Source organism: Thermobia domestica, chromosome 2 (assembly GCF_964235325.1).
Source record: "Thermobia domestica chromosome 2, izTheDome1.hap1.1, whole genome shotgun sequence".
Classification (NCBI taxonomy): Eukaryota; Metazoa; Arthropoda; class Insecta; order Zygentoma; family Lepismatidae; genus Thermobia; species Thermobia domestica.
This window is the reverse complement of record NC_137455.1, coordinates 53,776,221-53,801,074: the sequence shown is the minus strand read 5'-3', so window position 1 is coordinate 53,801,074 and position 24,854 is coordinate 53,776,221. Positions and strand designations below refer to the sequence as shown.

General features: G+C 36.7%; 1 protein-coding gene across 3 annotated transcripts in view; it reads left to right on the top strand.

Moving 5' to 3' along the window:
* The window catches only part of LOC145672189 (LIM domain transcription factor LMO4), a 565,777-nt gene that overhangs the window by 353,807 nt on the left and 187,116 nt on the right, over nt 1–24,854 (top strand). Inside the window, exon 1 of one of the 3 annotated variants that reach the window (XM_081741535.1) lies at nt 1,209–1,326. The exons of 1 other annotated variant lie outside the window; for it this stretch is intronic. The gene's annotated coding sequence lies outside the window, so the exon portion shown is untranslated. One more of the 3 variants, XM_081741533.1, reaches the window with a different exon arrangement.

Sequence of the window (24,854 nt, the reverse complement as noted above, 5' to 3'; positions counted from 1 at the left end):
TTGGAACATATTTGAAGTTTCTTGCCTTGCTTTGTTGCAATAACATAATATGTATGTGTGTGTCCTTTCTGTAGCAAGGAAGTTTTTTGACTTCTCAAAGTAATCAAAAACAATTATCGCGTGGAATAGAGAGAGAGAAGAAGAAGAAAAAATCAGGCGAGTTGGTTCTGAATGAAGTACTGTAAACTTTTAATGAAGCTATATAAGTAGTTAAATAGTGTGAAAGAAAATTTCGCTTAAGAAACGCAAAAGAAAGAAAAAAAAAGAGTTTAAGTTTTTGTGTGTTTTAAAACGAAGATGTCATCTAAACCTTATGAAATTGATAACAAAGAAGGGGCCGTTTCATTTAATATTAAATATATATATCTTTTAACGAGTACAACAACAAGACGTTTGTTTCACAGAAGGAAGAAAACAAGCAAGGCAAGAAGACGTCCTCCTGAAGGTGGCGGGCGGAAAGGGAAAAGAAAAAAAAAAGTCCGTGGTGATTCGTTTGCGCATGCGTAGTGCGGAGGATCCTTTTTCGGAACCGGCTAACAACGCACAATATCTCTCATTACGGGCCCAACTCTACTGAGAGAGAAGAGAAAGAGAGCAAAAAGGAAGGTGCGAGAGGAGGAAATAGTGCTGTACCCTTTCTATTCTCTTTTTCCACCCCTCTCCTCTCTCTTTTTCCACAATCTCCTTTGCACCACGCACTAAACAGCGCCAGATTACTCCCCATTCATGAGGCGACAATTCTTCATTTGCGTATTTCATTTGTCATTTGGTCGGTATTGTTGGTCTGACACGGTCCATACCAGCACCGGTAATTGAGGGTTTGTAAATATCTACCCCCTTCCCTTTTCCCCATTTTAGTGGCTTGGTCTCACACTCTCTGGCTACCTATTTTTTTTTCTCTTCGTTTCTCACCCACCCCACCCCTTCCAAATTCATTCAACTCTTGTCTCTTTTTGCCCCCTTTGCCCTATCTGCCCCTATGTACCCTATATATGTTTTTTTCCCTATTCTCTTTCTCTGAGGGCTGTGCCGAGGGAGGGAGGCTTCAGGTTTTTAGAAATGGACCATTAGCCGTATTAATGTACTTTCTGCTGCTTTAGGTCCGTTCGTTTTCAAAAGCTGGCGAGATTGAAGAAGGACTGTGGACTGGACGCGACATCCACAGAATGGGGAAAAATATAGGGGGAGGTGGGGAAGTGTTCGCTCATTGGAGTGCATAATATCTGGGAACGTAGTGAGGTTAGCAAGGCCTTTTGTACACTGACTATTTATGATCGTGTTTAAGAGGTGATCTGCTCTGTTGTTTGGGGGTGTTCCAATAGTAAGGTGTGTGTGTGTCTGTGTGTGGCAGTAGGCTTATATATTTTATATTTTACTTGCTGTGTGCAATGTTTCCTTAACAAGTTTAAATTCCTTAAGTGTTGTTTCTAAGAGTATCATTATTTCTGTGTGTGACATCGTTTATTGACAGGTAAGTGCTAGTAAATAAGGTATTTACGAGTAAATTCGGTTCAATAACTTTTTTTTTTTAATTTCAAGTACGGAACCTGTGAGGCCTCCATAGAGTAGCGTACACAACTTTGTCAGGGGGGAGGTCAGCCTCCTAAGTTCACATAAATTTTGACGTGTTTGTATGTATACATATCTTATATAGTAAATCTTTATTTTACATAATATCTTGCTCATGGGTGGTTAAACTACGGAACCCTCCCTTGCGTACACCACTGCTTCCGTGTTTACTACTACGTACTAATTTTTACCGACTTCTTATTTGAGAATCGTCCAGAGTTTACCTGATAAATTGGTAGAAAGCTGTATGTTATCTTATCCAGAGGTAGAAGTGGGTCTGAAAAGGTAGGGGTACCCGTAACATCAGGCCGTCCCCCGTGCTTATCTTTGCTCATTGTAATTTTTTAGGAAGTGGAGGGACGCCATAGATATATTTGAAAGTGGGACAAGGACGTCCCACGCGTTCCTCCTCACTTTTACCCCCTGACCTTATCCTTTTACACATCCAAACTTTGCTATATGCATACATACGAATATGAAAAGAGCTCCTTCGTGGCTTTACGAGTATGTTAGGGTAAACTCCTAAAGTCCTGAGTTCAGTTTCCGGTGGGATCTCATATGGTTCAGATTGCACATTAGCTTGTGGGTCCACGTTTCATATAGTCTCGGTATTGAAAAGGACGCTAAACATCAATTCAACCAACTTACATAGATATGGAAACTCTTATTAACTACCTAGGTACACCCGTCCATTGACGTATCAGAATAGAAGTTTTAAGAGATGTCGAGGATTGTTCATATATTGGATTAAACATCACAAGGGTAGATAAACCATCTCTGGTTTTACTCCTTTAGTTAAATTGGAATCTGCAGAGATCTATACCAATTTCGGTTTCAGTGTTGATTCCTATATTAGAGCGCTGGGTTTTGAAAATCAGTGGGAGTGTTTCTGATTCATAGTCTAGAACCGGGGAATCTGGAGCTGGAACGTACACAGAGGGCGAGTTTGTCCTGGGAATCCGGATCCTCCGAAACACGAAATTTTCTGTAAATTTAGACTAGCTTTAGGGGTGATTTTTACAATAATCCTCATATTGAATCTGGACCCCACCCCAAATAAATTCCTGCGTCGTACGTGTCTGGCCTGAAGTCTGATTTAGCGGAGAGTTGATGGCCGGAAAATTTGGAAATGTACCCTTCTAAAAGTTAGATTTTAGGTGTTTTAGATTGATTTTGTTTTTCACAGTAGAAAATAGTGTGAAATTGGAGTATGCCGGCTTAGAGTATTGAATTAGAGTATGCCGGCATAAAAACACCCGATTTTAGTTCTCGTCGCATCATTTTGAACGCTAATTTTGGATTTACTGCTTTTTTTTTTTTTTTTAAAAAAAAAGGGGGGGCTGAATAATGTTAGTTAAATAGAGCAAAACTTAAGTGCACTGTGTTGTATAATGAGAATACATAAAATGAAGGAAATTAAAATGAAAGACTTGCGTCCATGTCAAAAATTAAGGTCTTCGCGGTATTTCTATTTCTCATCTTACTTATAAAGAAAATATTTCATCGAATAGTCGGTCTTTCGATGAAAATATTGATTAATTTTCGAGATTCAATTTATTTATCGCTTCTGCCTAGTGAACATGCATGATTACTCTTTCTTTTCTTCTTTTCTGTTCTTTTGTCCTCTTTTCTTATTTTTATTCTCTCTCTTTTTTTGTGTGTGTGTCTGTGTAAGTGCTGAGCACCCCCACAAAAATTGTAGGGATGTCGAGCAGAGGAGCACCCTCGGAGTTGGCGCCCCTGTCCCCATAGACTATAAAGCAAAAGTGGTAACAGATAGGGTGATTTTATTTTCTTAATTTGGATTGAGAGTCCCAAGGATAGGTTCCATCTTCTCATTATCAATATTGAAATTGGAAAAGATAGATTTAATCATCTAGATTTTCAAGATTAAATCCCCATAGAACGAAGAAATTAAATGTCGACTAAAAGCAGGAAATTCGTGTTATTATTTAGTTCAAAATCTCTTGTTGTCGCGAATTCTGTCGAGGAATCTGAAGCTTAAAATGTATAAAACGATAATCATGCTAGTTGTTGTTCTGTATGGTTGCGAAACATGATCGCTTACTCGGAAGGAAGAACATAGATTGAAAATATTTAAGAACAAGATCCTGAGACGAATATTCGGACCCAAGAGGAACGGGTATGGGGAATGGCGGAAATTTCATAACGAGGAACTGCATAACTTATACGGTTTACTTAACATTGTTAGAGTCATCAAACCTAGGAGAGACAGGTGGACATGTCATGTAGCCAGGATGGAAGAAAGTAGGAACGCTTTCAAAATCTTAGCTGGAAGACCAACCGGAATTCGACGACTAGGAAGACCTAGGCGCAGATGGGAGGACAATATTAAGTTGGATCTCGCAGAAATAGGAATACAAAGTAGAAACTGGATCCAGTTGGCTAAGGATAGAAGTCAGTGGAGAGCTTTTGTGAACGCGGCATTGAACTTCTGGGTTCCATAGGCCATAGAGTTAGTTAGCTTTAATCCCCATAAAACAAAACCAGTAAGAGACAACGAGGAATGTTTTCGTTTTTATATGGATTCAGAGTCCCCCAGAATAGGCTTCATCTAGAAGTGGTAGATTGTAATGTCATAGTTCGGGAGTCCATAATGGTTTCGTATTGTGAAACGAAACTTAAGGGTCTTCACTCCAGCGAAATTAAACTACCGTACTGTAAAAAATGAGGTGTTGAAATAACACAAAATGACTACCACTTTAGCGTGTTACTTGTGTGTCAATTCAGCACAAAGACATCGCCTTCCAAGCATATCGAAAATAACTAGTTACTACCTGGGAGAATTTGCATTGGTATTTATCGTTTAATATGAGTAAAGATTTACAAAATATCTTTGGCACTTCTGCCAAGTAATGAATGATGTTCTATGTTTTCAGTAATCGGTCACAATAATATTGTAAACCTGTGAATCGTCTGACAACAGTAACACAGGCAACAGTTCTGCCATTTTATGTTCATATATGCTAAGACACAAGAATAACAGATAAAGAAAACAGGTGGAAGCACAACTATCTGTGTAACTAGGTGGCTATGGTGGCCATCTGGGCCATTTGGACACGGATAGCAGCGATGACCTGAGTCATGCGGTGCTTCAGGTCGTCCAAGTTGCTAGGTTTGCTGGCATGCACACCATCCTTGACAATGCCCCACAACCAAAAATCACATGGCGTCAGGTCGGGAGAACGTGCTTGCCATGGTAGAGGACCACCTCTAGCAATCCAACGTTCACCGAACGTGTGAGATACTGTACAATCTGCAAATGGTATGTCTTCATTCGTAAATCACGGTGTAAAATTCTAACCACTGATCATTGAGAAATGTTACTCTCTAGAGTAAGTCTTCACCAGGACTTGGTTGGGCTGGCTACCATCGCTTCCTGGACGAGGATGGTATTCTCTTCAGTTTGGACAGATCTCTTGCTACCACTGTTTCCCGTGCATCTTGTACGATGCTTGGAGACTTAAAAACCTCCATCCAGGTAGCTATTTTCTTTCGTTCTTAAATGGAATATCGGCACGCATGGTTTATTCTGCGAAACAGAAAGAACACCCATTTAATGTTGACTTCTTTTTGCCTCACTCTATATATATATATATATATATATATATATATATATATATATATATATATATATATATATATATATATATACATATATATATATATTTGAAAGCTGTCCGTGTTGAATATTAAAAAAAAAAAGAGAGAGAGAGAGAGATTACATTGCTAATGAGGATGGGGCATTTTTCAGTTAGAAAAAGAGGAAGCAAAAGGATAAAAGAACAAGATAGGTATATAAAATCCATCCAGATAAACATTATGAAACTTGTTGAATTAATTGGAGAAACTGATAATCCTTTTCGAAATGTGTGATGGCTAAAGTACTCCCCCAACCTACTACACTTCTTTCCTCTGTCTCTCTCTCCATATATATATATATCCTTCCATGTAAGAACATAAAACATACAGCTTACTTAGTTGAAGGGTGTGCATATACAGTCTAATCTCAAATTTTATACCATTACCCTCCTAACGTAGGAATATTATTTTCCCAAGCTATGAGAAGGTGGAAAAAAAAACTTAGGAGAGAGGGTGTAGTGCCGTGGTTTTTAATAAACGTTTTGGGAGATTATGTTCCAAATTACGTGAAAAGCAGCTTTTATATACAAACGCAAATTATATTTTTCATTATAGGAATATAATTTTCAGTTTTGCTGTACACAAGAGGGTTTTCGTGTCAAATTAATATTTCAAACCATTTTCTGCCGCGGTCAAGTAAAGTTCTTTTGATTTTGTTGTTTTCTCCACACTGTGGCGCTAGTTGCATGCTGATTACCGGTTTGAAGCTGGAGGGATTATCAAAAATTCATGATCTGTATTACAGCACCTTTTGCTTATATGGTTTAGATTCTGTTGTGTGCACTTTCGCTCTCTCTCTCTCTCTCGCTTTCTCTCTCTTGCATTGTTGGCCTGCAGCGTTAACGTTAAAAGGGGTTGGGTAAGAGTGACTAACGTAAGGGAGATTTTTTTTTTAAATAAAACTTTTGTTTTGCCGTCTCTCATGTGTTGTGCTTGCTTTTTTTTCTTTTTTTTTTTGGTAAATACAGCACGTTTTTCTGTCACTGTTTTTAGTTAGCTTCACCACGAACTAGCTAAGGCATTAATAAGCTTAGACGTAAAATCTTCATTGTTTTGCCTATTTAGTCTGTTATTTCTATTTTCTGTAACTTTTTTTTTAATTTTCGTTTAATTTTCTTTACCATAATACGATAATGTTCTTTGTATTCTTACCTTGTTATTTGCTACCATGCTTCTATGGACCCACATAATATGATTTGATATTCGATTCTCGATTAGGGTATAATTTCTGATTGGTTGGAAATGGAACGAAATTTCTGATTGGTTGGAAATGGAACGAAATTTCTGATTGGTCGGGAATGAAACGAAATTTTTGATTGGTTGGAAATGAAACGAAATTTCTGATTGGTTGGAAATGAAACGAAATTTTTGATTGGTTGCAAATGAACGAAATTTCTCGGTCGGAAATGAAACGAAATTTTTGATTGGTTGGAAATGAAACGAAAATTCTGATTGGTCGAAAATGAAACGAAATTTTTGATTGGTTGGAAATGAAACGACATTTTTGATTGGTTTGAAATTAAATTTCTAGTTTTACGCCCCGCGCCTTTGCCTATTTGGCGAAACGAGACGGATTATTAATGTAAATGAATGCTTACACGAAAGATTAGTTGAGTTGGGGTTTAGCGTTCCTTTGAGCAGAAAGGCTATATGAAATGTGAACCTACAGTTTAACGTAGGACCCAAATCACATGAGTTTTCGCCGGGAATCGAACTGGATGATTACGAAAGAATTAGTGCAACGCGACTGTGGAAGGAAACGGAAGAACTGTGAGAAAACACAGGGAGACAATGTTGTCCGTCACAAACTTACATAGGTCTAGTCTGGAATCTCACCAGTAATGCTGAGTGTTGTACCACTGAACAACCATGCCTCCTGAAGGTGAATTATGACAGTTGTAATCTTAATTGCTATAAAATATAATATTTATACATTAACATATTTAGTTATCTTGAAGTAATAAACTAAGTGACGTAATAAATGAAAAGAAAAATTTTAACGGGGGTTGTGGTAGATTTTAATCATTATCTGGAAATGTTAAGTTCCTCATCTAGTGGAAAATTTTTATGACCTGTTGACAACATTAGTTAGGAGCTGTATCGTCAGGTGATGTAGTCCTTGCAAGTACGAGGGTCATCCAAAAAATAAAGATTTTAGTTGTACAAAATGAAAAAAAAAAATATTTATTTTTTAAAAAGTTCTGTTACATACTTGAAGCTTCCTTCACTTCTCTACATAATTACCACCATCATTTAAACATTTGTGATATCTGTTCGTGAGCTTCAGAATCCCCACTGGTCACTGCATTCAAACAAAAGACCGCTTGTGCGTTGATCGGATTGTGACTAGTGATGAGACCTAGGTGTCTCATATCACCTCAAAAGAGCAAGCGCCAATCACTTGCGTGGCATCATCCCTCACCACCCCAAAAAACTGAGAAAAATCGAACAGACACTCAATGGTAAAAGGTCATGGTAACCATCTTTTGGGATCTTTAAGGTGTTCTTTTGGTGGATTTCATGACCAAAGGCGCTATGATCAATGCAAATCGTTATTGTGAGACTAAGAAAACTACGGCGAGCCATCCAAAACACAAATTGGGTAATGCAGTGATTACCTGGGTTAACGAACTGGTGGCGGAAGAGTATAACATGGGAATTCTGAAGCTCCTGACCAGATACGACAAAGGTTTAATGTAGTTGGTGATTAGGTAAAGAAGTGAAGGAAACTTCAGGTGCGTAACAGAACTGTTTTTTCCAATAAATCTTGTGTTTTTTTCATTTAGTATAACTAAACGAAACGGTCTTTATTTTCTGGATGACTTCATGCAAGTCAGCAAAGACTATTTTTGCAGTCGAGGTTCACTTGAGCTCCTGCAGGCTAAAGAGACTCGAGCTTATGATCCCAGTGAGGCTTATAGTAGCTCGATATCGCGGTCAGTAAGGGTTAGGGCATGCTTGTCTCAATGAGGTGCTCATTAGCGTCATCGGTACTCTCACCGCTGGTCTGGTTGCTAGCGTGCACACACCCTTGGTTCATGAAGTCCTGCGTTCCACTCCCGGTAGGGGAGGCTTGAAAGGCATTACATGGTTCAGATTCCACCTTAAACTGTATGGCCCATGTCTCATATAGCACCGGTCCTGGAACGGGACACAAACCTACCAACTAGTTTTGTTGGGGCTCGCGTTCGCTCAGACTCGGGCTTCTGGGTACCTATCTACTTCTAGAACCCGTGTTTACGTAGGTTTGCACTCATTTCTTTTTCGCGAAAGTCTGACTCGTGAGTTTGGATATATCTATGGTTACAAGTAGAACTGTGCGATATACGGATTTGGATATCGAAAATCGATTTCGACAAAGTATCGAAACATGATCGATATATCGAAAAATATCGAAACATCGTATCATCGAAAAATATCGAAATATCATATTACCGACAAATATCGAGATATCGTTTTATCGAAAAATATCGAAATATCGTATTATCAAAAAAATATGAAAAATATTGTACTATCGAAAGTATCAAATATAAAAAATATCGATCAGTATTTTTATATCAATATTTGAAAAAAAAATGATCGAAATATCGCATCGTTCTAGTTACAAATAATGATTTCTTGGTGTCCAGTGGTTAACGCGTGATTCCGAGTTCTATTCCCGTTGGGATAATTTGTGTGTGTGTGTGTGTGTGTGTGTTGACAATCATCGTGAGGCAATTCGGGCGCTACGTAAATTAAGAAATAGCGAACTCTGATGTAGAATGCAGAAATGGGATTTGATGTTTTAAATACTGACCACACAACTTGTTAAAACCGTAAGGCCGGCCATAACCTATAGTGTTATAACAGCATATCTAAGAGGCGAAGAAAAGCTGGCAACACCGCATGTGTTCAAAATGAGAGAGGACCGGTTTACACAGTACTCTCACCTCTCCTTACTCACTTCGTTTCATGTATATATATGTGTGTGTGTGTGTGTATGCATCGGGAAGTTTTTAGCCGCTTGATGTGTTTCGTTCTCTTTAGCGTTTCGCCAGCTGGTCGACTGGCCAGATTAGAATCAATGAAATTAGGTGGTGACAAAGCAGTTTTTATACAATGTTACAAGTGAGTAATCCCCCTTCGTTCCCTCCCCCTCTCATATCTTATACATATATAATTACCAATGTGCAGACAGCCTTTCAAAATCATTATAAAAGAATCATGAGAAAGATCTTTTTATTTTTATTTTTTAAAATCACTTAATGTTTTGTTATGATAAATCAAGTCTTTGAAATAATTGAAAAGCCTCATTAAGGAAAAAGGGAGTTTGATGGCATCGTCTGCTGCAAGCCCATTAAGATATTTTCGTTTTTCACTGCTTCAACTTGCTGTTCAACTGTCTTGTAATGTTCCTTTGATTATGTATTCTTCCATGTGTCAACAACCTTCCAGGGTGGGTGAATTTCCAGTAGCATTTGTCTATAGACCAGGCCTGTACCAAGCAGCAATATATAATAAGAGACGGGTCAATCCTATTTGGAAAAGAATTTCAAATATTACTTGCATCCGACTGTCAAAATTATCAATCTCGAATCGATTATCTTTAATATTCGTTATTTGAAAATTATTCAAGTAAATTTCACTCCTCATATTCGACCAGTTATTTGTTATTCGAGAAACTATTTGTTATTAAATATTTATCAACAATTACACTTTTTTTCAAATAATTATTCGAACAGTTATTTGTTATTCGAATAATTATTCTAACGATTATGTGTCGTTCGAATGATTATTTGAATAATTATTTTTCAAATTATTATTTGAACAATTATTTGTCATTTGAATAATATTCAAACAATCGTTAATCATTTGAATGATTATTTGAACGATTATTTGTTATTCGAGTAGTTATTTCAACAATTATTTATTACTCGAATAATTATACGACCAATTATTTATCATTTTAATGATTATTTGTTATTAGAATGATTATTTGAACAGTTATTTGTTATTTGAATAACTATTCGAATTCGAACACGTATATGTGCCATTTGAATGATTATTTGAATAATTAATTATTATGCAAATTATTATTTGAACAAGTATTTGCTATTTAAGTACTAATCAAACACCGCCGATAGTAATTTGAATCACTATTTGAACAGTTATTTGTTTTCGAATGGTTATTTCAACAGTTATTTGTCCCTCGAATAACTATTCGACCAATTATTTATCATTTGAATGATTATTTATTATTTGAATGATTATTTGAACAGTTATTTATTACTGGAATAGTTATTCGACCAAATATTTATCATTTGAATGATTATTTATTATTAGAATGACTATTTGAACAGTTATTACTGGAATAATTATTCGACCAAGTATTTATCATTTGAACGATTATTTAAACAACTATTAGTTATTCGATAATTATTCGAATAATTAATTAAAACTTTGCCATGGTCTCTATATCTTCACAGTACAAGGTTCTGTGTACAAAATTCCATTCAAAATGTAAGGAACATGGAAAATGGCGATAAAATAAAGGCGTTTACTTAAGCTCTTAAAAATTTGACGAAGAACTTACGCTTGATTTATACTATCCGTTCAGACAAATTGAAGTATTTGTATGGGGAGCGATCAATAAGTTTTTGTCCTCCGACAGAAAGAGAGAGAGAATGAAACTAGAAGTTTGAGACTGATACATGTTGTTTGTACTCTTTCACATAGTCATCGGCATAGTGTTTTTTATTATTATTATTATTATTATGATACACTTCTCCAAACGACCTTTCAAAGTCCACAGCCATTCTTCATAGAAAGTGTCTCATTATGATGGAAATGACCTCAGAATCCGAAGAAAACTCCTTTCTTTCAACGATTTCTTCATTTTTGGATACAAGCAGTCTGACGGCGCGGAGTCAGGTTAATATGGTGAATGGGGAATTAACTGTTAACGAAGACTTTGCGCAACATCCAATGTTTTCTGGACTTAGTGGGCCGGAACATTGTCGATTAACTGACGAACATTTTTTGCTGAGTATGTCACGGCGCTTTACCTCCAGATCGTCACAAAGTTTTTTTTTTGCAGCATATCCCTTTAATATGTCCAATTCACGCTATGGTCATAGGTTTGGTAATCAGAGAGCATTATTTCAGATGAAAATGAAAACATTTCTTTCCTTAGTGAAGGCTACACACGGACCTCTTATAGTGGAAGTGTAAGGAATGCTTGCATTGTTTATCCACAACCTTAGTTTCTGATTGATGATCATATACCCAACATTTGTTCATGGTCACAAGAAGATCGTACAAATCGTTCTTTTGGATCCATAGAGAGTCGACTGTTCGGATTCACAGTCAACTCATTGCTGTTTTTATGAAAAGAGGTGGTCATAATTCCACACTTTTATTTACTCAGACATCATCTCTTGAGGATGAAACTGCAACAGAAATTTACTTACTTCAACCTTCGCTTTATGACACTAGTAAGGTGATAGGCACACACATGAGATGCTTGACGGTATATTGTTATGCGCAGTTTTCGAGAAAAGTGAGTTTTTATGGCTCTAAAAATTATGTCGTTCGTAGCCAATCGTAATTGACATTTTTTTTTTTTTTTTTTGGTGAGACAAGTGTTAAAAAAGCACACTGTTAAGTAACAGTTTGTATTTATTGTTTACTTTCTCCTAATGGTGACGTATATTCCTAACAGTGTCGTATGTTATTGTTTACTTTCTCCTAATGGTGACACATATTCCTAAAAGCGTCGTATATTATTTTTGTATTTTTTCTAATGGTGACATATATTCCTAACAGCGTTGTATATTATTGTTTACTTTCTCCTAATGGTGACACATATTTCTAACAGCGTAGTATATTATTTTTGTATTTTTTCTAATGGTGACATATATTCTTAACAATGTTGTATATTATTGTTTACTTTCTCCTAATGACGACATATATTTCTAACAGCGTCGTATATTATTTTTGTATTTTTTCTAATGGTGACATATATTCCTAACAGCGTCGTATATTATTGTTTTCATTCTCTTAATGGTGACATATACTCCTAACAGCGTCGTATATTATTGTTTACTTTCTACTAAAGGTGAAAGATATTCTTAACAGCTTCGTATATGCTAGTTGTAATGCTAAAAAATAATAATAATCTACAGATGTGTGATACTGTCTTCTAACATCTCATCTTATCTACGATGTAGGAAAGCTATAGAAATTTAGGATAAAAACTTGAACGTGTTAGTATTAAGTAATAATAAGCTTTTTCTGATACTTTTCAACTACTCATTATGGCCCTTGGAAAAACCACACAGTTTAGAAGGCAATAAAGGATGAAAGATGCTAGGAATGAACAGGCAGTGTGGGTTTCAGTGCAGGTGGTTGAAATGGTATTGTATAAAGGCTTATTGGATAGATGTGTGAATAGAAAGCTGGGGGGAAGAAATTACACGCAAAGATTGGAAATTGGCTAATTGTTCAAAAGAACTTAAACCATTCTTGGTTCTTACCAGATCCTTATTTGCCTTTCATATATACACCCAACTCTTTTCCAGAACCTCCCACTCCCACCCTCTTTTCAGAAATTAGTTGTTGAGAAAACAATTATCCGGTTGAGGCTAATTAGTTTCCACTTCTCTCCACTCCTCTCCTCCCCCCCCCCTCCGAGCCCCACAGCATTTTCTCTTATCCTGTTGTATTCTATTTCTGTATTCAAGTTTGTTTCCCCAGTATTGGCCATTGTATGTGTGTTTTGTGTTGAACAGCGGATAGTGTATAAATGCATTTTGCTTGGGAAAAGTACTGTACTAAGCTAGGGCCCTGCTTTTCCACACCACCAGCAGTAGTAACACCAAGCAGCAAACTCCCCGACTATTCATTATATTTCCTCCGTTTTCCCGCGGCACATGGCCAAACATGGGCCCTATTGTTTACATAACTCTTCAGTGTTAGGCTTTTCAATAATGTAATTACCCGAAACACATGGTCGGGCTCTGGTGCTCTTTTCTGTAGCGTCCGTTGTTTCTGTACAAAACTACACAGCTCTTTCTCTTTCCAGCATTGCATGGCATGTCCGTGTCTAACTGCTATTCGCGTTCTGTTGCCCTGTTCTACAATTCCAAATAACGTTGGCTGAATTCTGGTTCTTCCAGAGAAAATGCACAAAGTGTTCTCGCGTTCTGTCTACTCTTGTCTAGTTGTATTCTTTTTTTTTTTTGTATTGTTTTTATACATATACTCGCTCTTTCCTCTATATTGTATGTGCCCCATTGTTTTTGTTGTCGTTTGCTTTTGTTTAATTCTTCTTTCTACACATTTTAAGCCAAAATGTGTTGAAAAATTTCGGGTACATCTCTGTAGTGCTAGTTTGGGACTAGTTAATGTTCCTTCTTTTGCAACACCGTACCCAACATCGAAATTCTGCACCAAAATTGCTTTTCTTTGATAACTTTTCCTTCCTTTGTGCATATGGCTTGCATTTATATATATTGTGCTTCCAGACTCGCTAATTGTACTTGCTACAATAATACTAACGTGTCCTGAATGGTAATTTTGGTTTTCTATTGTTTTTTTAGTTGTATAAGTTGTGTTGTAAATAAAGTTCTCTAAAGAAAAATTTTATTTAAAAAAAATACTGTGCAGAGAAAAAAAAGAGGCATAAAAATTGTACTGGTTGTAAAGTTTGTTTGGTAATTGTCCAAAGGTAAGACATATTGAGCGTTCATAGCAGAAAGAAATGAAATCTTTGAGTTTTACGTCCCACGGTTATGCCGGTTAGGCTAAAGGAGACGGTAATGATGAGTGATGAATGAAATAGTGGAATGAAGAAAGTGGGAGGAACAGGAGAACCCCGAGAAAACCCACGCACACGGTGTTTGTCCACCACAAAGTTCACTTGGCGGGGGCTGGGATCGAACCCGGAACCCCAAGCACCAGAGGTGAACGCTCTACCACTGAGCCACCGCGGACCCCTCATAGCAGAAAGAATTATCGAAACGTCCCATATATGCAGAACCGGATTAACCCACCTGGAGGTTCGGGGCTAGAAAAAATATGTGGCCCCTGCTGACTTCGCCTAATACATTTCTGTGAAAGTACTGTAGGAAAGTTAAGGGAATTCACATAGTTCTATGATATCAATCATGCCATGCATTAGATGATACTATACATAATGGAACTTCCCAAATACATAAAGCAAAACACACAATGTTGTTCTCTTATATAAATGAAATAAATTTTAGAAATGAGTACCTCAAAAATTTCTTTTCGTAACTTTCATCGTAGCGGAGTCCTCGTATCACATCCTGGAAGTGAAGAGAATCTGTTACGTCATGTTCAATTCATAACAAGGCGAGATCGGAAATGCGTTCTTGTATTGTATGATGATGATTGCTTATTGTATGATTCTCTTTAGACAGCCAGTTGAGATTTTGATCAGAGTGGAGGCCCCCATCCACCTGGCGCCCGGAGTCTACAGCCCTCCTAAATCCGTACGTGCATATATATATATATATATATATATATATATATATATATATATATATATATATATATATATATTACGGGAATTATTTACAATATCTGGACATGAATTTTTAAGCTCTCAAAGGCAGATTTTAAAGATGAAATGTATCCAAATTGATCCAAAAGTGGGCTTGATTCCGTTGTTCGCTAGAATCATGTTGATAATCACGGCCTTATAGAAACAATAAATACGTATCGTTTCGGCACTGTAATAGTAACTTCTTCTGACGGGCTTATAGACACAACGTTACCATGCACTATAGAGTTACTTTTTTTTAAGTTGGAAGTTTTCACCTCCTTACTCTCGCTTAAATTCAACCCGAAACCAATAAGAATAATTTATTAATCTTACAAGGAAACACACCATGTTTATTTATTTATTTTTATATACGGATCTGGACATGAAAGTTACTTTTAACTTATTTTCTTAATATTGAGGTGAATTTACTCCCTTGCCCCTGACTGACGTTAATTCCAACTATAGGTCCCTTTGGGAAGTCTCAAAGGCAGAAGCATACACTATGTCTCATAAATCTCGGGCCGAAATCACGTTAATATTTTTAATGTTTTTTTTGTTGTCAAGAGAAAATATTTAATCCTATTGAATTAAATTTAAGTTAATGTTCTCATCTCGCTATATATATATTAAGGGAAAATATATATAGGGTCAATTACTCACCTGGATTAAAATAAGAAACATTAGAAATATTTTCCCTTAATCAGTCACTTTTTACTATTATTGGAGCACTCTCTGATATCGGTCATTTTCGATCATTTTCATATACATCTTTCCCCAAATTGCGAGACTGAATTTGGATTTAAACGGCATCCGAAGCGTCACTGTTAATCTCAGCGATCTCGAAAACTATTGATTCGACACTAATTTCGGTCATTTTCGATCATTTTTAAATGTCTTCCTCCTTCCCTCCCCTAAGTTGCACCGTCAAAATGAAATGATGAAAACCATCCCAGGTGAAACCTTATTTGTGTGGCAAATTTGATCCAGATCGGTCTCGTAGTTCGAGAGTTATATTGTGTTTTATTGTTTTTATATATCTTCCCCTCCCCTACGTTGTATCCTCAACGTAAAATGATAAAAACATTCCGAGGCCCGACCCTCATTTATGTTGAAAATTTGATCGAGATCGGTCGGGTGGTTCAAACGGTACGAAGTCACAAACATAGCGACTTTTATTTCTGTATACCTAGGTACAGCTCACAGATGACGAGAAGAGCCCTAGCAGAAGTAGTGTGACGTAGGTATGGATTCGCCCACTTTTCGCACAGGGGTTTCAAATGTCACCACGGAATAGCACACAGATAACTACCCGGAGTAGCAGACGACATCTAAGTATAGACCACACCTCAAAAACCGAAAATGGACTTGACCGTGTGGTTGACCTTTCCCCGCTACCCCTGTTTTAGGGTTCTTCTCGTCATCTGTGAGCTGTATATAGATATATGGAGGGTAGCTTAATCTTAGGAAAAGGGTTCCTGATTTTGAACACACACTGTAGTATAGACTATACAATTCACATGAAAAGTATCTATATTTCTACGAAGCAGCAGCAAACAGTTGTGATAGAAGGACGTAAATTGAGTGTTAGCAAATCAGTAAATAAGGTGGTTAGTCAGGTACGTGATTTGCGGACAAGTCCAGAAAGTAATTGAGCTGTTGAACAATTTATTATCGTATTACTTTATTATTATTATTATTATTATTATTATTATTATTATTATTATTATTATTATTATTATTATTATTACACACCTATGTACGTATACGTGAAGGTTTATGTTCTCAGGTGCCTATTCGTGCAGGCTATTTTCATTAAAGAAAAAAGGAAGCGAGAGAAGAAAAAGGAAATTTGTAAAGAAAAGAACGTTTTTTTCACTGAGACGTATATATATATAATATTGATACGAGCGCTGCTTTTCTACAAAATCTTTCCTTCATTTGACCATATTATCAATTTTTTTTTCTTTTTGCTCTCCTCAACCCCTTTTTTCTAATTCTCTTTCCATGTGCGTGATATTTTGGTATAACAGAGAAACATAAAATTAAGAAACTCATTTTCGCGTAACAAGAACGACGCATGAGCAGTGGCGGATGTAGAGGTAGTGTGTATGACACGGTGGCATATATATGTCTTTACTTAGAGTGGTCTATTGTTCTGTAGAATTTGCTGTACTCCTTGCAAGACGCTACTGTTAAAGAGGATTATGTGTACCAGTGTTTAACATAGCTCTAACCCAGTATCGTGAAAGGAAAACGTGAAATAAGAAATCGGGATGCACATGAGACAAGACGAGACGAGACGAAACAGAATTTTCGTGACGATATTCGAGACGAGACAGCCTCAAATCTTGTCTCGTGCTCATTCTTAGTAGCAAACCGCACGTCCTAAATTTAAAGGTGGTATTTTTAATATTCAAAACACACCGAAAATAGTGTGTTTTCACTAAAAGTAGAATTCTTTTTACAAATCTGAAAAAAAAAAATCGCTTTTAGTGACACATTTGAGTAATACATGTGGTACCAGATTCGGTTTCCGGCAAGGTTATGAATTCTCGGTTTCTGGTAAAGTGTTTTGTGAAACAAGTAGGCGGAGCTTCTTAAATTAAAAAGTCAGCGAATTTCTCGTCAAGTCTCGTTCTCGAGACTAGTATAGCCATGTTTCTCGTCTCATTTTCAATAATAATATCAAACGGGAAAATAACAGCCAACAACTTGAAGGCTTCCTTTAAAACTTGTCTACCTGACGTAAATCAGTGGCGTATGCAGAAGTTTATTAAGGGGAGGGTTCAAGCTTCCAAGTTAATACATTTCAGCAGTGGCCAATCTAGAAGGTAAAAACTGTTGGGGGAGGGGTGTAATCAGAACGCAGACTATGATAATTATATATCATTCGTTTACTATAAACTTTCAAAAATATATAAATAATAACTTCATTTTTTTTTTGCACTTGAATAACTGAGAAGGCCTGTGCCCCCAGCCCCGGTACTACAAACTTTCAAATATATATAAATAAAAGCGTCAATTATTTTTTTGCACTAGAAAAACTGGGAAGGCCTGTGTCCCCAGGCCCGGTGTGGATCCGCCACTGAATTTCAGATGTTTATATACATATTTTAATGTGGCAAAATTTTATTTTTGCGTCATATCTTACTCAAGGAGGTTTTAAAACCCCGAATGCCTCCTTGCGTACGCCCCTGACGTAAACTCATTAATAAATCAGATGAGGAATTGAATTTTTCGTACTGACTTGTTCTTAAGATGAAATCTGCTCATTTACCCATAGTAAATAGAAACACCGTTCATTGTTTTATACTGAAAGATAATTACATGTAGTGGTTAAGTGTTGCGTAGTAATATTTTTTAGAGCTATTTTAGACGAAATGGTTTACCTAATGTTTATATTATTCGTGGACTGAATCCTGATATGTGAGACATTTTACTGATACCTTGAAGGGAGGGTGAGAATGCTTCCACCCTATTATCAGGACTGTGCATCCCTCTGCTTATATCCCGTTGCTCCTCCTCCACCAAACAGTGAAGTTCTGGTGTGTGTGTGTGTGTGTGTAATTTGTGGTGCTAGTGGTTATTTCGTTGCAGCATCGTGTTAATGGAGGGGTTCCAGTGGTGATTCTCTAAAGATTCAAGCCGCTTTATATTTTTCCATAGTAGGTATTCATCAGTGGCACCAACTAAACAGTGTATGCCAATTTAGTATTTTAAAATATATATGCTCTTTTCATGTGTAAATAGATGTCTCGGAACGATGGACATAATATAGTATTTGTATATTGTCAGTACACTAGAACTAGGCCTAGACCCTATATATATCTTAGCAATAGATCATAGGCGGTGATTTCCCACTGTAGCTGAAGAGCAGTCTGCGCAACAGCTTGCAATGCATAGCAACATAGAGTATGAAGAATTAATCATATGATCAACCAGCAGACAATATAGGCTACAGTATAGGAAACCTACACTTCCATTCGTACATATGGGAGGGAGAGAAAGGGAGTATTTGTGATAATTTTGTACTATGTGGAGCGGAAATATTACGAAAGAACGTTAACCAATTTACTGACTAGAAGAGTGCGAAATGTAAGCGTGGAGAAGAATGGAAAATTAAATGTTTTAGAGCAGAAATCATTACTCAATATACTTTAAAAATAAAATATTAGGGGTGGCATTTTTTTAAAATCTGTTTTTCGATTTTCGAAAATTTCGTGTTTTCGAAAAAAATCCGTTTCTTGAAAAAATTTCCTTTTTGAATTTTTTCGTTTTCTGTTTTACGAAAAAAATTCGAATTTCATTTTTCGAAAAAATGGAGTCGGTCCCTAATAAATATAGTTTAAATGTTTTTACAACACACCCTTTGTGGACCTCTCGTGACGCAGAAGGATTTTGATAACTTTTAGATGAAGTTCAGAAGGAAATCAAATTAGGGCATAAATTTTGTCTATAAATTTAGGAAACGAGAAGAGAAAATTTTTCGAGACGACACGAGACGAGAAAATAATTCTTCTAGAATCGAAATGAGACGAGAATCCGACAAAGCTTACGAGACGAGACTAGAAAATATTTCATGGGTTTTCTTGCGGGTACTCTCGTTTGATCCCACTTTCACATTCCACCAATTCTTCCATCTCATTCGCTTGCTTTGTTCATCGTCTCCCTTAGTCTGGAGGACATAATAGTGGATCGTTAAACTTAAGAGTCTTCATCCCGCTGAAATTAAAATACCGCTAATTTTACAGTAATTATGTGATATCTTCAAATAGATAAAAGATAATTGAAATATGGAACAAGAGCGCCCTAGACAATATTATTTTGCGTGAGGTACCGTTATCACAAGTCACCTAGTGGCTTTCCGTTTTCAACTGTTTAGAAACGCGAAAATAAATGCCGATTTTTCAAAATGGCTCGAAATCGAAAGCAAATAAGTGAGTCGTGATAAAGGTTTTTCATGTAAAATAATCTTGTCTAGGGCGCTCTTGTTCCACATTTCGATTATCTTTTTATCTACTTGAAGATATCACATAATTACTGTAAAATTAGCGGTATGTTAATTTCGCCGGGATGAAGACTTAACGAATTCTTTTTTTTTTTTTTTGGTGTGTGTTATTCTTCCGTTACTATCCTCTTGCCGCCACTGTATATGTGTATGTATGTATATAAGTATTGAGAAATGCTTAGCCCAATCAAGGCTGACTAGCCTACATATTCACGCTGCAAACGCATATGATAGGGAAGAATGAAATTGGAGGAAAATAAGTTCCAGTGATGAACATTACAATGCCACAGAGTCAATATGACTTAAGTCACAAAATATGTGCTACTTCACATTTAGCTAAGTTTTTCCAACTTCTCTCCTCCCCTCCTCTCTCTCTCTCTCTTCTTTTCGTTTTAACACCTTAAAAGTGAGGCACAACATTCGTTTCGTGACAAGCTTTTAAAAAGTATACGTCATTGGTTTAGTATTTCGTGCTTAAACCCCTGGGATACATATACACGTAATATAAGTTTATGATCTTTAAGGGAACATAAACGCTTATAGCAGTACGTAAAGATATTTGTGCTTACACGCATTTTTATATACATGGATTACTAAATTGTTCTAGAATGACTGTTGTCTAAATTCGCGTTTTCAACTGGTAGTTTGAGCAGCAAATTGTTCTTTTCGGAAACAGTAAACTACATCCTGAAGGCTTTATAAGCAGTTTTGACTGAAAAATATATGCTATTTTGCACTGAGATAAATAATACAGAAGTAATTAGACGTTGTTCTTACATAGTTATATGTGCACATTATAACATCTTTGGTATGTAAAATTTATGGTACCATGATGCACAGAAATAGTATTGTTCCACTTAAGACGAGAAATATGGCTTTCTCATCACATCTGGTAAATTTCACAGTATTCTCGTTTTGTTTCGAAACAAATTTATGTCCAAAATGTATGACTTAATTTTGTTTTCAAATTAAATCTAGAAGTGATAAGAATCCTTCCGTGTCGCCAGAGGTCCAAGAAGGGTGTGATATAACAATACTTTAACCATATTTATTATTGGATTATATATATAGTATGACTTGCATGCTCTTTATTGTGTTCGTGCAACACTAAGTGACCTCGCATATCGTAGTACGAGTAGCTACGGGTTTGATGCCCGGTGGGGACACTCAGTCAGAAAGATGTAAGTTTTTTTTTTCAAGTTGGCTATCCAGAGTGAGGTTTTTCCTGGATTTTCCTAATTCACACCAGGCAGATGCTGGGATCGTACTTAACATAATGGTCCCAGGCCACTTCCTTCCTTCTCCATTCCTTTGTTCCTCTCCAATTGCACGAACAGTGTGATAGCCGAGGGACGTCATCCCTCATATGTGTGACGGGCTAATATGGCCGTAGATGCTGAAAGCCCAGAAATCTAATTCCTGATCCTGATCTTAATCCTAAAATCGTGTAACACTAAAACGGTGTGTGAGATCTAAGACTTGAGTGAGCTAGTTTTGGCCTTGAGACTTGTAAAATTCTTAGTCTCATCTCGAATTTAACTGTCCTCTCGTCTCGTTTACGAGGGTAGCTCTCGTTTGTGAATGGAAAAGACACATATCATAAAGTTTCTGGACTATGATATCCGCTTGAGATGTATGATACACGATAAAGTTTGTACGTACGTAATATTTGATTTGCAAAAGTTTTCATTAATCTCTTCCTGTTTCTGTAGTATCACTGAAGAATAAATGTTCAACATATGGAATTAAAAACCTGTAGTTAGGTTTGGAAAGCCCATAGCAAAGTATATCAATTGATGCTCTCTCTTATACGTGCTTCAAACATGTTTTTTTCACGGTTTGTGCCTTCATCATGTGTATAATAAATAACATTGTGTCAAATACATAAAACACCTACTGTATTAAATACTGCTAGATCACAGAAGCTACCTCGACAATTGTGGAGGGTCCACAGAAAAGAGTAATAAATAAATAAAATAAATAAACCAATGATTTTTTTAAAAAAATTCTCAACTGAACTGTGATTTTTTTTTTTTTTTTAAGTTTGGAATTTTCTGCCGAAAACTTGTCTTGGTCCTGTAAAGTTTATGGACGGCGCTGTGGATCATGAAGCGTTGAGCTCAAATTTTTATTCGAAATGTTCTATTTCCGCAGTACGATTTGAACCTATGAACAACAGTGGCGGATCTAGCCTGGGACCGGGGAGCCTAGCCCCGCAGTTTTTTGAGTAACAAAAATAATGTAAGCTGTTATTTATATATTTTTTTTTTAAAGTTTATATAAACTCATGATATACCAATCGCAGTCTGGGTTCTGGCTGACCCCAAGGGCGCCGATTTCTCTGTAAATTTGGGGGGGGGGGCATTCAGGTGCAGAAGGTATATATATATATGAGGATTTAAAGACAAATTGCATTCAAATTATGCCAAATATTGTGTGTTCATAAATACAATAGGGGGGCCACATGAGCTTTTGGGGGCACGGACCCCTCTGGCCCCCAGGATCGGCGCCCTTGGCTGGCCCCCTTAGTTTTTACCTTCTAGATCCGCCACTGATGAACAAACGTTTCTTTAGTCACTCATCATACGTTAGAATCTAATTTACTTTCTAATACAAGTAAGAGTGTGTTGTAGAGACACATTTTCAAACTGTCGTGGTCATATTGACGTAGTAAGCATGAACGTACTGATCTTTCAAGCCATAAAGTTTTGTTTTACACGAATTCGACACATTAGCGGAATCTAAAAGATAGTTCATATGTGTTATTGAATATCATATCAACAAGAGAGAAATGTGAAATCTCCTTGTACAGTCAAAAACAATATTAAGTATAGGTTAGAGGTATAAGAAATGATAGCTCCAATCTATATTTAATATTTTTTCTAACTGTACCTGCTTGTGGTTATCACAACATAATAGCGATTATGACCGTACCTAGGTTATTTTTCTATGACAGAGAAAGACAACAGAGTGGGAGATGGCTGCTTACTGTTGAGAATTCGAACTCTCACGTGGCTAAGCGGTTAGCGTACCCGCCTTTGGCGTGACAGACCTGAGTTCGATTACCGGCAGGATCTCATGTGGTTCAGATCGCTGTAGGTTCACGTCTCATATAACATCGCTGTTGAAAGGGACGTCAAACTAAAAATCAAATCAAATAAAGTTCTGAGAATTCAGAGAACAGTACATTTGGTCCTATGATATTCTGGGAGAGGGGGAGGCTGTCCCGTTCTAGTAACGCCTATGACAGCGTTATAGCATATTACAGGACTGGCACTGATGTTATTTTAATGCACTGTAGATGATTATTTTAACGTATAGCCTCGAGCTTTCTCTCCACATGTACTCACTTCATTGAGTACGTCACTTTGACGTGAAACTGCATTTGATATTAGAGATAGGGCGAGAAATTCAAAATAGTCCATAGAGAGGAAGAACAATATATAGCGAAATACTGTACTTGCTATGAATAATTAAATCCTACAGACATTCTTAACATACTCTTGTCATCAATAAATAACTACGCTAAACTACTACGTAAGACTTATTTTTAGAGTGACCAGTAGGACAACTAAATATACTATTTTAACCAAAAATACCAGTCATTGCTGTTAACTTAAGGTGTACTATATGAAATAAGAAATATCTACAAATTTTATCTAGTTTTCTTTAGCGTACACGTTAGAGCTTTGTGGTGTAGCTGTTTTTTCTTTCTAGTTGAACATGTAACCTTGGAAACTTCCAAATCATTACTGAATTATATATGAACCATTATTATTATTACTATTTTTACATTTAAAACACGTAAAATGAGTAAACATTACATCATGTCTTTACGTCTTTATACGCCAAAATATCGCAAAATAGGGAGAAAACGTGTGTAAATAACTTGCTAAAGCTTTTGATATTTTTCTATGTGTCTAATATAAAATGAGAATACTTGAGTTGGTTTGTTAATGACAAAGTTATAATCCGTAAAACATACTTCTATTTATTGCCTGTGTCTAACTCAGTTTGGTAAGTTATTTTCATCTCTTTTCTCTTAATTGTGCTCGTTAATAATTGGTGAATTGATGGAAGTGAATGATTATAAAATAATTGATGGTATGAAAATGTTGAAGGAGATGGGAGAACCCCAGAAAAATGTTGTTCATCAGAAACTCATATGGTCTGGTATCCAACCAGGAACTCGTCTCACTGTTCGTTTGATTTGTAATGGAATGGTTAATGATCGTGGTCTCTGTTTGATTTCCGGGGGCCGCGGTGGCTCAGTAGTAGAGCGTTCACCTCTGGTGCTTGGGGTTCCGGGTTCGATCCCAGCCCCTGCCAAGTGAACTTTGTGGTAGACAAACACCGTGTGCGTGGGTTTCCTCGGGGTTCTCCCGTTTCCTCCCACTTTCTTCATTCCACCATTCCATTCATTTCTCATAATCACCGTCTCCTTTAGCCTAACCGGCGTAATCGTGGGACGTAAAACTCAAAGATTTCATTTCATTTTTTTTTCTATTTGATTTCCGGTGGTAGTCGGAGACCTTAATTAATGAACTCAGTTCCTACTTTTTGACCCTTCTGGCCAAAATTAATGGTGATCCATCAAATAATTCTTGAAGTTTGTTGTCTCCCGGATGGACGGACATGCAGAATAAATATATAAAGGAGTTTTGTTAAGCCACTAACATCAAGAAATGTGTCACTGGACGTTCGTAAACGATTTATTAAGACCCTGGTATGGAGCGTGGCGCTGTACGGATCAGAGAACGTGGACATTGAGAAAAGCTGGAATACCCAAGCTGGAAGCATTTGATATGTGGTGTTGGCGCAGAATGCTGCGTATATCATGGATCGAAAGGAAAAGGAATGAAGACGTTGCTAAAGGAAGCTAATGAAGGATGACAGATCATGAAGATAATAGGAAAAAGAAGAAACAGCATGCTTGGCCATCTTATTCGACACTCCGATTGGATCACTGTGCTGATAGAGGGAAAGGCAGAAGGAAAATCAGAAAGAGAAAGACCAAGGATAGAATATCTAGATGTAGTTACGAAGAAGAGACCTTATCAAAGTATA